Genomic DNA, 12,957 nt, shown 5'->3' with positions numbered 1-12,957 from the left:
GAGGAAGGCTTCCCAGAAGTGCTCCAAATTTGGCAGAGGGAGTATCCAAAGACGGCTTTGGATTAGCCTGGTCATTCTAAACCTCTGTCTACACCACAAAACTGTAATGACATATTTCTTTATCTGGGAATCCCCACTGTTGTTAGAATCAGGAAGTAGTAGATGCCTCGTATCCCAGTGTGGCTTGGACAGACTGCCAATACAATCTCATTTAACCTGTTCCTACGTGTGGCCAGATTAAATTCACCACAGAGCCATGTCTGCTTTCCATGGGTTTGGCCCAGTGGCAGCCTGGACTCACAGGCAGCCCCAAAACTTTAGTGGTTATTTTTGTTTAAATGAGGGACCTGATTAATCTTTTGAAAAGAGCTCCACAGGACATGATTCCTCTGAAATTCTGTATTGTCTTCAGTGCGATAGTTCTATGGCCTTTTATTATTGCTTCCAACTTGCCTCGTATTCAAAAGAGCTCAAAAAGGAAAATGGCAACCAAGTCTTCTGTGGGACCAACAACTACATATGCATTGTGAATGGGAAGAATTCTTCCAGTAATAAGCAGATGTTTTAAACCTTCTCTGCTGCTGCAGGTACAGAAAGGCAGGCAACCGGGAGAACATTGCTGCACTGTTCTCAATAACTTTCCCTTTTTCCCCCTCAGTGAGAAGAGAATGAGCCATCTCTGTGATGCATCCAAGTACATTAAGATGCACAAACAGCAGCCTAGCCTTTGAGTCTTTTTTTTTTTTCTTCATATTTCTGCAGACAGCTTCAGTCCAAATAAGGTTCTTATTCCTCCTGAGATAATTTCTAACATTTCCAAATGGGTTTCAAATTCCCCAATTCTGCTATCAGTAATGAGCACCATACTTCCAAATGGAGCACTTCGTTACACAAACACACATTTTTATAACTGTATTGGTTTCATTTGATATAATTTTAGAAAATATCTCAGGAGATTATTTAGCAAATCAAGGAAGCAAGCAATACTTTTGTATTATGATAGAAATATAAAGGATTAAGAAGAATTAAAATAAAAACATTACCATTAGCTACATCCTAGAATTATTTCACTTCCTGTCTGACTTATAATATTTTACATTTTGTTCTATTCAGGTGGTTTGTACTCCATTTGTAAAATTACTTTTAGAGTCATGAAGTTTTTCTGTGATGACAGAAGTTTGTGCTTTAAGAGTAGACTTTAAATTTAGAGAATTGCCCAAAGAGTTTATGACTAAGGTAGATCATGGCTGGTTATATCAATTTAGTTTTTAAAAAGAAGAGGAATGGAAATGATTTTCCCATGTAAATTTCACACTGCTGTCTCTATAAGCTAACACTGTAATTTGATGAAATGACTCAAAAATGAACCACTGTATCATTCTTACTGTTTTTGCTATGTTAGTTTTTTGTCTATGTTGTTGGTATTTTGCTATTGTTCTTTTTTTTATTTTTATTATTAGTGTCTTTAAAATAAAAAAAAAAAAACAAGAGTAGGACTTTAGATTGTCATGCTTTTTGTCTTCTCATCCACCTTCTGGGTGCTGTGGTTTCATTTACGCTCTAATTTGCCTGGAATTGGTGGTCTAAATCATGTAGCCGGCTGGGCCTCTAAACCTTCCCGGAGCTTTAGTTCACTTCGAACAAGTATTTAATTATATCAGTCACGGTTAAGATAATTAAATTGCGTTTTGTTTTCTTTTGTAGAATACCAAAAGCAAAATAACTTCTGTATTAACAAATTAAACATTTAAAATTCCTTTGGAAATATTAAATCATCTTCAGGTGTGCAAACTAGATTGCAATTCAAGCCCAGGTGGTACCTGCCTGTTTTGGGTTTTTTTCTCGCCCTCCTTTCCCTCTCCCTTTTTCTTTGTCTCGCTGAGAACACGGATTTAATTAAAATCACCTGACAGTGAAAAAAATTGACTTGCCAAACATGTAGGTAGAGTTTTCCTTTCCAGTGAAAGAACTGCTCTGCTTGGCCTCAGCCATCGGTTTGTTTTCACTTTTTTTTTTCCATCAAGTTCACACTTAAGGCGCAGGTTAAGGCTTCTGTGAGCACCGCCTATTCCTGTTATTGTGTTTCTCCTTAGAGCCTGTGCTCCTTGGAACTCTTATCTTTTCATTATTTTCTAGTCCTTCTGGTTGAGATGACTTTGCCAGAGGCAAGGAAAAGTGAATGAACTCTGTTCAGGTCTGAACGGGAACCATTCTGCTATCTATTAAAACAAAGGTGGGACATCCAAGTCCAGTGTGTTCAGTGCTTGCCACTTTTGTTGTGGTTTTACTGTTTCTGTTTTAACTGCCAGCCAGAAGGAAACTTTTGGATTTTCAAAGACTTTCATTTTTTCCTCCAAAATTGTTTTTTAAAAATCTAAGGTTGGAACTTAATGTGTCAACAGATCTCTTTTACGTTATTTTTGGCTAAAACCAGAAACAAATTGTGTTGAAAAATATTATGAGAATACCTCCTCTTCTAAGATTTCTAGCCCAATAGAGTAAACTCTAGAGATTTGGATTATTCAGATAAAACTTATGAAAATATCCAGTGCTTTTGGATTATCTGTTTAACCAAATCCCAGTGCCGAACTGCTAGAGGCTTTCTTAGCAAGAATCAAATAAGTGCATAATACAGCGACCTGCAGGAGTAGATAAATGAGCTACTAAAGTGAAGGAATCCAGAACCTCAGGGGTAAGGTAAGGCAAATTGATGTACATTTTTCTGATCAATATGTGGCTGGATTAACCTGAGTATTCCATAATAAAAAGAAAAAACAATCAACACTCTAGTCATCTCAAGATTATTTTAAAAAAATTATCTGCGACAATTTGGATTAAGTTTGGAAGAATAGTTTTTCAAAATTTTTTAGTTTGTGAACAAGGAAGGCAATTAATTGAATTAATACTTTAAATCTATTTTTGGGGGGGGCTGTGAGGACAAATACTGATGATAGTGGACCATAAACAATGTCCTGTTTGCAAGGCTTGCTAATTAAAGACAGAATCAGGTAAGCTCACAGTTTCAATTCAGCTGTTCTATGAGCTTCGACACAATTATGCAGAAGGCTCAGTGGAAACAGAGGTGAGCACATTGAATGTCTTAGGTCACATTTCAGATAAACTGTGCAGTGGTTGCAAGATGTGTAGACAAATCCTAAAGGAAGGATAAGAATTTCCTTCAAGGTAGAAGGGTGAAAGGAGGGAGAAGTAATGCATTTTAGGATGACTTCATGTGCAAGATAACTAGTTAGAAAACCAGATGCTGCCATTTTGTATATCTTAACACTGCCCTGAACCTGTGTTGTAGTATGTTCTGTACTATACACAGGATCGTAAACTCCTGGTACCCTTGTTTTGATTGTGCAAAAGTTTGAAAGCGCACACAAGGCACTTAGAACAGTGCCCAGAATACAGTAATTTAATAATATATGTCACCTATTATGTTAGTTATTGTCTTTATGTCTATCCATACCTACTGATAATGCCATATGGAAAAATGACAGGATAGTAGATAAATTTTTTGATTTTATTATTTTATTTTTTGATTTTATTATTATTATTTTATTACATTTTATTTTCATATGATTTTATTAAGCACTTACATGTTCCTGACATTGGTGATTCAAAAATAAAAAGGTAATGTACTTGTCTTTATGGAGGCTAATATTTAAGGCTGAGATGAAATCATCAAATAAGCACATAAGATAGACCCAGAGACCCAAAACCTTTGAAAGAGCATGAGAACGCTTGGTGATGAGGTAGGGGACGTGTCACATATTGTCATTGTTAATGTCCCCCCCCTCAAAAAAGTGATACCCAGAATGTGAAGTGGAGCCAGCCCTGTAAAGGCCTGAGGTAGAAATAAACTTGGTACATTCCAGAAATGGCAAGAAGGCTACTGCTTTCAACACACAGAGAATGCGAGGAGAGAAAAATAAGAGATCAGAGTGGAGAGTCAGGCCTGGGCTAGATCACACAGGGCCAAGGAGACATATGAAGAATGGGGAATTTTATTCCCAATATTGTGCAAAGTCTCTTTAGGATGAACAAAGAACTAAGAGGCACAATCATGTTTTCACAGCTCCTCCATCCCTCCGGTCACCAAGTACTCTGTTCAGTGTAGCTCTCCGGAACCATGGGGTCTTCCATTTTCCTTCAAAGGCAAAGCCATCCTGCTACCTAGAACCAGTGGGAATGTGTTCTTCTTTCTAAACTTGGTCGGCAATTATTATGCCCCTCATGTTACAAAAGTGCCTCTCATTCTTTTGAAATCTTCGCCAAGCTCTCTGTGCTGTATTCCTGCTCTTGTCTATATCTTGTCTCTTCATCCTTCATCAAAATTGATGTATTGGCTCTGTTTTAAAGCTCCTTCCCTTCATATTTAAGTCTCTCTCAGGCTTGCAAAGTCTGATTCACTCTATGGGTAAACCCTCTTCCTCCACCAGCCTCCTCATGTAATTTTCTATGATATATGATGGGAAGAGAAATTATGACTTTGCTAGGAATAGAGTTTCTTTAAAATCTGACACCTTATAAATCAACTCTACTAAGCTCTTTTGTGAAAAATGGGATTAAGATATATTTATAATTTTTCCTTTTTTGACCATCTTAGTATTGTGGATAATTAAGATGAGTAATACTCCTAGGGACTTTTCCTGTTCCAATTATTTTTTCTATCAAATCTTTGTGGGATTCAAAACATAAAGAATGAAGTTACAAATTTATTAAACAAATACCTATGAGATATTTATTTATACCCTGTAGCAAGCTCTGTGGTTGAGGGCTTGGTGTTGAGTTTTCTGGTTTTCTAGAAAGTCTGAAGTGTTTGAGATGTGTTGCAAGCTATAGGTCAGGGCCGTCAGGAGGTAGGTTAGCTAGCTTATACCTCATTGACCTGAACTAAGGTATTTATGAAGGAAGATGTTCATAGGCTTAATACCATATCCCAAGCAGATCCTATGCTCAGTTGTTTTCCCCTATCCTAACTGGCTCTAAGATTTGTTTTGTTTTGTTTTGTTTTTTGTTTTTTCTCTGGTACCAGGAATCAAACTCATGACCTTGCTCTTGCCAGGCAGGTGCTGTGCCACTGAGCTAAATCCCCAGCCCTGGCTCTAAGATTTTTAGAGAAACATTTTGTTCCAGACTTTCAGGATAATTCTAGACAGTAAGTCTCTCATTAGAGAAATCTCTTCTCTCTCAAAATAATTGCTCCTTGTTCAGAGTTTTACTGCAAATGTGAGTTAAAGATATTTGAAATTGGATGTAAATGGGCACATGGCCATTTCTTCTAATTTAGTGCAGTCACTGAGCCCCTATCACACAAAAGAAGAAAACTAAAATCCTGGCAGATGTACTAGAGAAGCATGTTTAGCAGTAGCATACATCATATCTTATCCTTCTTTTGGTTCTTTGGCATCTAAAGTTTCATTTTTACCTTATTTAAGGGGGCTGGTTTGGATTAAAGTCATAGGAACTGAATTGTCTCCAACATCTACATCAGGAAGTAACTCTAGCTCAAGATAAAGGTCATCAGTGGGACAGAAAGTTTGTATTGCTTATTCTGGCTTCTCTTTTCCTGTCCTGCAGATCATCTGGAAGAACAACCAATGACTTATCCTTTATAAGCATTAAATGTTGAACTAAAAGCTATTGCATGTTGATTAGCACTTCCCTTGTTGAAGTACACAAGTGTCATGTAAAACAAAGTGAGCCCTGCTCATGATGTATTGGATAGGACTTTCCCCTGGGGTGTCTTTGAGCCAACACTGCAATGCTCTGGCTCCCAGTTGTTCATGGAAACTTCCCATTGACAGTTGCTCTCAAGAACAACCCTTGAAGCAGCACTTAAACGGGTTTATGCATTTCTCAAGGTGAATTTTCTTTGCACACTATTTTGTCGTGAATTGGCACCCTTTGAATTCATTTGGAAACACCATGGCCTATTTGATGGGAGATTATATTTGATGACGTACATGAAAATCAAAGTAATTCATCACCTTAACAATTATTATTTACACTGTTTCACAGGCATTACAATTCAAAGTCTATAAAAGGTGTATTTTTCAGATTGAGGATGCTTAAACACCTTAAGTGAATTATGAAAAGAAATCTGTTCATAGTTATACTTATTTTAAGATTACACAGTAAAAGCATTAGAATAATTTATGTAGGCATCAAAACCTTTACTAAAATTATCTTCATATTGTGCAGGATAACATGCTCAGTTGTCCATGTTCTGAAGAAAAAAATAAATAAATTGATTTATATTACAGATATGAGAAAATAAAAACTGCTTTTCTAATTTGTAAAAGGTTTGTTGTGTTGGCTGTATGTTCCTGAAATTTCAGAGAAATAAATGAAAAAGTTTTTCTGTGCTTTTTTGTGGCTTGGTAAGTAGGAATGTTATTCAATAAGCCTTCATAATGACAAGTGAAATAAATCAGGCCTACAAGCTTCCATCTCTCACGGTTTCTCCTATATGAGAAACCCCAAATGTAAATAAAGAGCAAAATAAAAGATAGATTATATGAAACAGGGAGACAGATCTTTTGAAAAGGGGTAAAGGACCAAGAGACCGAGGGGAGAGAGAAGGAAGAGAGGGGAAGAACTAGGGTGTGTTACGTACGTGTACCCCCTCTCCAAGGGAAATGTAATCGTTCTGTACTGCAAACAAGTACTAATAAAAATTAAAATGTAAAATATCAATAATTATGGGAGATTAACCCATCTCAGTTTTTTTGATGGTAAATTGGAAGAGGGATTTTTTTTTGTACTAATACCAAAAAATACTGTTTAATATTTTCTAAACTTCAAATAAGTAATAATCTCTGCATTTTCTATGAAATTTAAATGTAAAATTTGATTATATAAATTTCTGAAATAAAAATTATAGTTAGCCAGGCGTGGTGGTGTATGCCTGTAATCCCTGCACTCAGGAGGCTGAGGCAGGAGGATTCTTGTGAGTTGAGACCAGCCTGGGCTACAGAGTGAGTTCAAAGCCAGCCTGAACTGCATAGGGAGAACCTGTCTCAAAAAGACAAAAAAATTATAGTTATTTCAATATTGAATATGTTTGTAAATGAACAACAAAAGACCAATAATCATAGAATATGAAAAATATCTTTCAAATGTCATTTATATTCATTCACTGACTAAATGAAAATTTGAATATGAATCACACTGCAAGAAGGTTTAAGGAAATGACTTGAATATGTAAAAGGTAATCTAGGAAAAACTGACAAGTGTTGAGGTTCTTGTTCTTAGTGTCTTTTTCAAAATGAATTTAATGCCTTTTTCTCTTTAAAATTGTTTGCATTAATTACAGAAATTTTAAATAGTATGCATATATTAAAGAATAAAATATTAATACCTTTCACTACTTTGGACACTATAGGATGTAGGTTTTTTAGGTGTATGCATTTATCTTTGGATATTCTTTCATGTAGCTTAAATATTACTTCTCAGAGAGCCCTTTATCATTTAATTAGCTCTGGCCTGTTATATAAATACATGGTTATTTATCACATTCTATCATGTTTTAATTTGTGTACTTGAAAATTTTTGTTTCTCTCATTTTAAATAAAATATTCATCAGAGTTTGGACTATGTGTTTTCTGTTCATTATTTTATTAGCACTACTGTATTCTGCACAGAAGTTCACATAAATGAAGGTTCCATTATTTTTCCACATGAATTAACAAATTATCTTACTTGGCATTATCTAAACAATAACTTCCATGTTGATAGCTGATTGATACTAAGGTATAATTCTAGAGTTCTGGAAAGTGGGAGAATGGGTATACTCATACTGCTGAATCTTTTCATTTATAAATACAGTCTTTTTATAGACATAATCATTTTAATTGCTCAGTGCGTTTTTCCCCCAGTTATTTTTCATGTAAGTCCTACCCATTACTACATCAGTATTTCGTATCTGTTTTTGCTACTGGTTAGGATCTGATTCCTTGTGTCTCCCACAATTACTGTGTTGAAATGTCGTCTCCAACGTGAAGGCCGGAAGAGGTAAACTGAGAGGAGAGTAGGTGAGGAGGTGGGTCCCTGGGAAAGGGATCAGTGCCCTTATGTAAGAGATTGGAGGGTGCTTGTCTGCCCCTTTCCTCAAGAGGGGACACACAGAAGATGCCAATTATGAGGAAAGGGTCCTCGCCAAACAAACACTAAGTCTTCTGGCACCTTGCTCCTAGGGTTTCCAGCTTCCAGAATTGTGAGAAACAAATTTCTGTTGTTCTAAATTACCTTGTCTAAGGCACTTTGTTATAACAGTATGAGCAAAGAAACTGATTTTGCAGGGATTCTATTACATTTTTAAAACAATTTTCCTACAAAATAGCATTAAACTATCCCCTTCAATGCATTATTTTTTGTTGGTCAATAATCTTTTTAGTTAATGTGGAACATTTTCCAAACCATTCTCTTGAATTCTCCTGGCAAAACGTAACGTAATGTGTAAATGGTGATGCTATTTATCATCTCCTTTTAAATATTTATGTGACTTGGTTTTCCTCTCTCTGCACTGGCTAGAGTATTTGAAGTAATTGGAAGAAAGAATAATGAGAGATATGATTGCTATCTTTTTCAGACTTTATTGGCATCATTTTTAGGACTTCCTTGTTAAGAAAGATCTATTGTTTGATGTATTCTTTGTCGTGTTCAGAATATTTTCTTTATTTACTAATAGTTTATGTAAGAAAATATTATATTTTATCAAATGCTTTTTTGTATTTAATTTCTGCATGGGATCTGGATAGTCCCCTTTTCCATTTTGTTAATTTTTTATTATTACATGTTTGAAGAACATAATGATTACATTTATTGTGGAGAGTTCTTACATGAACATAATACATCTCAATTCCCTTTCTCTCTCTCTCTTCCTTCTCTCTCTTTCTTTCTCTCTTTCTTTCTTTCTTTCTTTCTTTCTTTCTTTCTTTCTTTCTTTCTTTTTCTTTCTTTCTTTCTTTCTTTTTTCTTTCTTCCTTCCTTTTTTTCTTTCTTTGTTTCTACATCCCCTATCTCTCCCCTCCCTCTCTGCTATTTCTTCTCATTTGCAAAAGCTCTACTTTCATTGTTTTTTTCTTTCAATTTTTTATCCCTTTTCTCTCCCCAATTTCCCTTCCTACCATTTCTTGTTCCCCCATGCATTTTGCAAAACATCTCTCTACTTCCTGTGTACCTATCTTCTATTTTGATTTTTACTCCTGGAATATAATCTCTTCTCTTATTATGATGATTAAAAGAGTCTACTATATATGGGTGACTGACATTTTATTTATGCTTTTTATATCTACTTTTGTAAGGTAAACTGTCATGGAGTTACCTCTATGAGGATTGTTATGAGCATCAGGGTGGACTGAAGCAATGTGAAGCACTAGACAGCCCATGGTCTGAGATGATTAAAGGTAAGAATGAAACTGCTTAGTGGATTTCAACACAGAAAATTTGTTGAGTCACTCATAGCTTTGCTGAATCCTTACAGAAAGAAAATAATTTGGTAATGGGTCAGAAGTCATCTCTTCTCCTCAAATCTTCAATTTACACACAATGAACTTGAAAACTGCTTGTAGAACTAAAAGAAGAAACTCTGCTCTCCTTTGTTCTGTACAGTTTTATGTTAGACATACCAGTTTCAGAATAAATTTTGAGAGAATAAGCTCCATTTTGGGATCAATACAGTAGAAAAGGTAATACAGAAGCTTGATGTGAATGTGATCCAAATTTTCTAGGAATAGGAAATTAGTAAAACAGACAGGTGACTAAGATGATGAAACTATCCTACAATAATCCATCCTGCATCATTATGAAGAATGGAAGCTCGAGAAATTTTGCAATTTTAGGACAGAAGTTACCTCCTTCATGCCCATTTAGTTCACTCTCAGCCCAAAGGTTGTACATGTACATTTCCTCAGATTTCAGCTTCCGGGTGCTTGAAACCTCTCACAAATTCTCTTTGCCACCTTTTGATCTTAACTGATTAAAACACAATGACCATATGTATAATTAGCCTAAATCAATCAAATGTAGGTATGCCTAAATCAAATTCATGGAAACTCCTTTATCAATAGAGTAATAGATCCATATTAATCAAATAAATAAAACAGGGATCTAAGTGCATTAAATAACACTTTTGAAAGTCCTACGTACAATCAAAATTGTATTTGTGTCTTTGCTCTGCCAATTATTTGCTGTAAAACATTGGGTGAATTTTATAACATTTTTAATGCCTGTTTGCTTATTTGTAAAATGATACTAACAGTACCTACTTAGAGATATGCTATGAGGTTTAAGTGTGATTAAAGTACACAAAGTATGTAGTATAGAGCTCAGCACATGGTAACTACTCAGGAAAAGTTAACTCATGCTACTTTATGTGGACTAAATACAGTGTTCATTTTATATTTTAATTTTTTAGAATAGCAATAAAAAGTACAATGGGACTTTTATAGAAAAAATAAACTGAAATCCAAAGTTATAAAGCTAAGTATTTTATAAAGAATAAATTGTGCATTCAATTCTTTTTTTTTTTTTTCCCGGTACCGGGAATCGAACTCATGACGGCACGCTTGCCAGGCAGGCGCTGTGCCGCTGAGCTAAACCCCAGCCCCATGAGTTCAATTCTTGATACCCCCCCCCCAAAAAAAAGAATAAATTCTGGGCAGAGGATAAAATTATGTATCAAACATAAGCTCTAGGGTAGAGGTTCAAAGCATTTATCAATAACTGAATGAAAATAATTCCAATCTTTTGACTCAGACATGTACTATATATATCATTATATTCAGAAAAATAAATTTGGCCTCAGAAGATTTTGTTGTTTCAACTTTTACACTTAAGGAAGTGCAACACACTAATGGCATAGTTCACATCTCAAATTCCCTTCTCCACCCTTGTGAAATTAATGCCAGAATCCTCACATTCTATATCACTTGTTTCTTCACGATTGCTATTTCTGGTGTGGCAAACAAGCTTTTATTCTCATAAAACTTTGATCCTTGTAAAGCGTTGAAGTTCAGTATTTTTAATTTAAATCATTTTTACAAAGTAGAGCAACTTGTATTATTAAATTTATGTTTTGTTGCATCATTGCCATAATTTTAGGTCTTCTTGGCTGTTCACTACTAAGCATATTGCCACTACCCAGTGATAGCATTTCCCTTAGAATTATCACTAAAATTGTAATTACAGTCAATAACACAGTCCCATTCATTTGTAGTATTCATTCTTAACATTAGAGTCAAGACTGATGTTGCCATCAGGTAACATGTTTTATTTTGAAAAATGTCGTGCAAAATTTCTCACCAAAAGAAAGATTACACAGATGCCATTTGAAAAAATACAGTTAAAAACTTATAATTACTCAAATCTTGGTTTACCAGATGTAAAACTCATCAGAAATTTCCAGGAGTAAAATCAGTAGCTTTTTACCCACATACTTAAAATAATTTAGACCAAGGTATTTCTATATTAATTTATAACTTTTCCAGAAGGATGTTATGTTTTTCAATTTTTATTTTGTTTGAGATATTTTGAAATCTAAGAGGTTCACATACAGAAAAATTAACTAACGTTTTGAAGGTACAACTGTGCGTTTCCTAAGTGAAACAGTGTTTAATTCCCTTCTAAGGATAATTTGCTGTTTCATAATTGCATATATTTGCAAAAATAGGCCCAAGATACATGCTGTATCCTCTACCTTTTTGTATGTAGTAATAATTCTTATAAATAAATTTTGGATAATTTATAAATATTAACCAAAAGGATGTAAAGTATAAATCTTTTATGTGTAAATCTTATATGATGACTTATTTTATAACACTGTCTCTTCCAGGCTCGTGTTTTACATACGTGAAGTATGCTCATCTGTGACTCATGTTAGTTTTTATGCAATCCCCCTGCATTAGGGTGGATTAATCAGACATTTTATTACAAAGACAATTTCCCTTTGCACCTGCACAAGTGTGTCCAAATAGTCCTGCCTTGCACAGTTCACTAGTGTTCTGATTCATTAGGTGCTAAAATCTTAATTCACATGAAATATTTCTAAGTAAGCGGCACCAAATTGTTAATTTTGATTTGGTTTTTCTGCTCAATTTAACTGAAAAAGTGACTGAATAGTAAATCCTAACAAACATGCAAGCAATGGAGAGGACTGTAGGATCGCAGTTTCATTTATGCTGTCAAGCTGATGAATTAGCTTATATTATACCTGGGTTATGGACCAAATGATGTCTTTTGATTCTGACTCAAGAAAAACAGCAGGGATCTTAAGCAATGAAAGTCCTGGAGTTGTTGTTATTTCTGGCCTTTTGATAAAGTGAAGGGAGACATGTAGCTAGAGAACATCAAAGTGTCAAAATCAATTTTACATGTAGTTCACCCATCTGATGAAAGACAATAGAAGGTCATAAAGCTTGTCATGATTCAGTGGAAGTTGACAAAGTTTCTCTGTGTCCATTTAACTAACATCTTTCTCTGTGTTTCAGGTTATGGGCAATCTACTCAGTCCGGTCAGCAGTCAGCCTCACAGAGTCTCATACATCTTCACGTGGTGTGAGAGATTTCCTGAGCATTCTAAGAGGAGGAGAGAAGGAGCTGAGGATGCAGACAGGGGTGCTAACATAGAGGCTGAGGAGCACAGAGGAGCAGGTGGGTACCATGCTGGGTACCATGTAAGCCAGTCAATATCATCAGAAGTTCCAGCAAGAAAGAGCCCAGTGCTCAAGGTCAGCAGGATAGGACTGGAGGGGCCAGTGTGGCTAGTGGTGAGCATAGGAGAAGGCCTTCTCTCCTTTGATAAGAGGGCAATATTTAAGCTACTTCAGGAATATGGGTCACACCCAGGAAGAAGAAAATTAGAGGTGTGATGTGGGAAGCTTCCTGAATTGACAGAACAGATACCCTGGAAACTGGACTAGAGCTGCTAGAATTACCTTGAATACCTAA

The 12,957-nt window shown here is 35.4% G+C and overlaps 1 long non-coding RNA gene across 1 annotated transcript; it reads left to right on the top strand.

Moving 5' to 3' along the window:
* Positions 1-2,640: 2,640 nt before the first annotated feature.
* Positions 2,641-12,682, top strand: LOC106148295. The gene is made up of 3 exons (XR_001233595.1): positions 2,641-2,697; positions 9,315-9,416; positions 12,498-12,682. It is a non-coding gene; the product is annotated as an uncharacterized LOC106148295 (long non-coding RNA).
* The last annotated feature ends 275 nt before the right edge of the window (positions 12,683-12,957 follow it).

The sequence above is a fragment of the Chinchilla lanigera genome, unplaced genomic scaffold (genome assembly GCF_000276665.1).
Source record: "Chinchilla lanigera isolate Chin_1 unplaced genomic scaffold, ChiLan1.0 scaffold00002, whole genome shotgun sequence".
Classification (NCBI taxonomy): Eukaryota; Metazoa; Chordata; class Mammalia; order Rodentia; family Chinchillidae; genus Chinchilla; species Chinchilla lanigera.
Note: the sequence above shows the minus strand (reverse complement) of the source record. Positions and strands in the feature narration are given on the sequence as shown.